Source organism: Apaloderma vittatum, unplaced genomic scaffold (assembly GCF_000703405.1).
Source record: "Apaloderma vittatum isolate BGI_N311 unplaced genomic scaffold, ASM70340v1 scaffold43032, whole genome shotgun sequence".
NCBI classification, from domain to species: Eukaryota; Metazoa; Chordata; class Aves; order Trogoniformes; family Trogonidae; genus Apaloderma; species Apaloderma vittatum.
Window position 1 is genome coordinate 31067 of NW_009703818.1, and position 3815 is coordinate 34881.

Consider the following 3815-nt stretch of genomic DNA (forward strand, 5'->3'; position numbering starts at 1 on the left):
CAGCCCGCAAGCAGGCTTTCATTTAAAGCAGTAACAGAACTCCAAAAACTTACTTTTCCCCAGAAGATTAATGAAAATGCACTGATTCAACTTGAAATCAACGCTAAACGCAAGTTCACATTTTATTTACAATCCCACTTTGGTTAACTGTAATATTAAAAAGACTCAATTTTGGTTTAAATGTATGAGCAAAACTCTTCCCCTGAGCCAGGACATGAATATGAGACTCCTCTAAGTATGTCTTGCAGTGCCAGAATCATCCTTGCTTCAGCTTAAATAGTATTTTATTACCAAAGTGATATCTCAGTATTTCTACTTAGAATAACGTCCTTGAAAAGCTTATCTAAAACAATCTATTAGTTCGAATTTCTACATTCTTACATATTGACCTGCTCTTATAGCATCTAGGGAGAATGCTATTTTGAGAGCAAGCAAAGCCTCACAAAGAATTCTTTTGAGGTCCAGAGGTTTTGAGAAAAGCACATTTTGAAAATCAGCATGGTACCCAGGCAATTGCTAAACAACCAGTTATTTTTAGAGTTTTAAAAAGAAAAACATATTAAAATTCAAAACCTGAGAGGATGTGTGTGTGTAGAAGCACAAGGGCTGAGCGCATGCAGGGCGAGTGACAAGCGATGAGACTCTGCAGAACACAGACCGAGGTTTAAAAGGAGAGGCAGCGTGCTCAAGACTGATGACTACATATAGAACAAAAGACTGGACGTGTTTCATTTTCATTTCACAGTGAATGACTCCTAACTTCCCAAGATCAAGATTGCTTGCTTGCAGGAAAATGGAAGCGTTGCCATTGACTTCAGCCAAGCTGGAGGTGCACTTCAGGCTCTCCCATGTTAAGCGTTTAAAATTAACGATGGGATCTTACTTAGATAATACAGGGATATTGATTTATTATGTTTTTCTGAAAACCAAGTTGCATGCTATCTGTCACAATGAAATGAAGTGTTCCCATCTCTCTACTCTGCATATGACAGGTAACGTTATCTCTGGCTCCTATTAAATCAAAGTTCTTTGACATTGCTTTATTGATTGCAAGACAGCATTTTGCACCGAAATTAAATTGTGATCAGATTCCTTCCTTGTGGAACTAAATTTGAAGATCATTCTACCGCGGAAAAGTATCACCTACAGTGTAACACACCAGATGGAAACACTCCAATTTATTTGAGAACCCTCATTAACCATTCAAAAATCATTGCATTTGTAATGGTTATGATGTTTTACGTATTGTATCAATAGAAGTACAACTTAAGTAAAGGTGACTACAGCATTATCCTTTTACGTAGTTTACTGTATGGAGCATTTAGCAAGAATTTTTCATTTGCTTGAGGGACACACAGTTGGAACACAGACATGAAATGCCATGTTACACACACATCTATACTTAAATGTAGATACAAACACTCCTTCCAACCTGCGTTTTCACAACCCTTAGTTCATCTCGTGTCTTTTCTACATATTCCAATACTCTATTCTAAATAGTATTTAAGGAGTGTGCGATTCTTTGCTTTTGCAGAGTAGAATATGAAACTCCTGCTGCAGTCAGGAGAGATTTACCACCAGGAAATGCAAGATCAGAACAGCATCCTGCCTGCAAATCTTTGCTTTGGGCACGCAGCCTGCCCAGCGCCCCGTGCGGCCCTTTACCCGCAGTGAGACGTGCTCTGGAGGGAAGGACAGCAGAAGTGACAGCACGAGGAGAAACCCCATCTCCTCCAACCACCCAGCAGAGACTTAGAATCAAGGCTATCTATAAATATAGGGTCTTTGCATGGTTTGATTAGATTTGTGTCTGATGCATTTGCACAGATTAATCTGTCCTGTAAAATGAGACCCAGCAATGGAAATGACATCTTCATCCCTTAGTTTGTAACTGCTCACGTGGCCACCCCCTCGATACTCGATATGAATAGTCCTGAAAGAAAATGAAGCAAAATCACTTAGAGCAGAACTGCTGGCCAGTGCTCAACAGTTGACATTCACAAGCTTGTCTGTCCTTTCTCCCCAGCCTCTATTAATTTTTTTTTTAGTTCTTTTTAAATATCTTCAAGGCTTTACCTTGACTTAACCCCATCTCCTGTGGGTCAGAAGCACAGAAAAGAATTATTTCATAACTCAGGAATGTTTATGACACCCCTGTATGCCCATGCTGATGGACTCCATCACACACTATTTGATGTTTTTTTCTTTGATGAGTGCTGCTACAAGCCATTTACTAATTCATAAGTGAGGTATCAAATTGTTTTGGAGGGCTGTGGTAAGATAGAACAAATTATAGAGAAGACTTAATTTGCATTATGGTTCAATACAGTCAATTAAATACTGCACAGATTAGAAAGTAATTTAACATTTAAGCTTCAGTTGTTAGAAAAGTCCACTGTACACAGCCTCTAAATTATTGTAAGTCTCCTGTGGCTTTAGTCGCTGTTGCAAACGTCGAGAATTTTAAATGGAAGCACAGATAAAAGTCTCAAACTGGGCAACAGATAATCTTATGATGCACGAGTCCTTCTTTTTAAGCTAAACATGACGTCATTATTAGATTTTATTCATACATCAGAAAGTTAAGTCCAAAATACCCACCTTCACCAAGGCCGCTGCCTTCCCTCTGCCCCTTAATTTTACTCCAGTCTCTCCCATCAGCCATTATTTTCTCTCCTTTTCTCCTTTCTATCCCTCGCTTCTCTTCCCCCAGGTTGCTCCCTGTACATCACACTGAATTGATTTAGCTGCCTCTGAGATCTGTAGCATTTCTAATTTCCCTCAGGCTGCTCGGCACCTATCATAAATTTTTTCACCCCTTATCCTCATCTTGCCCCTTTATTTTCATGCTGTAGCCTCCAGTGCCACTAAATCAATTAAGTCAATCAATTAAGTACTTGGAGGGTCCAGCAATCATGTCAAATATGTGAGTTAGATGGCATGAGAAAGTCACTGCTTTACTATCGCTATTTCTCTTTTAATGAGCTTGTCTATTTAGTGGAGCCTGGGGCACAGTGTTAAGAGCCACAACAAAAAAATATCCTGCAAGCCGCAGAGCCGCCTATAAAACCTGCCCCACCAAAAGTGGGAAGCTACAGTATTATATCCACAAGGACAAGTTTCACAGGGATTTAAGCTGCACAGCCTTTCACCTTGAATAACTAAACGGTGAGCCTGTTCTCAGAGAGCTGGCATCAAGTAGCAGCTCCACTGTTACCACTTCCACCCCATCCGTAGCGGGATGTGGGCAACAGACACAGCCCAAGCACCCTCTGCGTGGCTGTTCCTGTCTGTTCACTTCTATCACGTTTGAACATGCAGTAGCACGTTTTGCGCGTCACATAAAGCTCCCTAGACATCTAAGGGTCTCCCCAAACTGCAAAATCCTGAATGGTACTGTAATAAAATAACTCAGTGGACTACAGTTTCAGCCATGCTGCTGTCTACCTCCAGGTCTCCCATACTCCAACTGATGGCAGCACGTTAGGAAATCGGGCCCTGTGTGCTTAGGAAGATGACTGAGCAAGTCACAGAAACTGAATCTAATATGGAAAACCAAGGCAATGTCTTAACAGCAAGCCAGAAGTGCAATAGTACCACGGGCCATTATTTAGTGCAGCACGTTAAGTGAAAACAATGAATTGTAAAACACGTGAGTGGTTCTGAGATAAAATTAATCTTATTGCTGCAAGAAATGCTGCGGTGGTACAGATGTGTGGCCAGCTCCTCCACTACACCGAGGAGGGTGCTGTGGTCCTCAATAGAGGTCAGGACACACAGACCATAGCACTTCATCAAATGTTCTTCATGGCCAT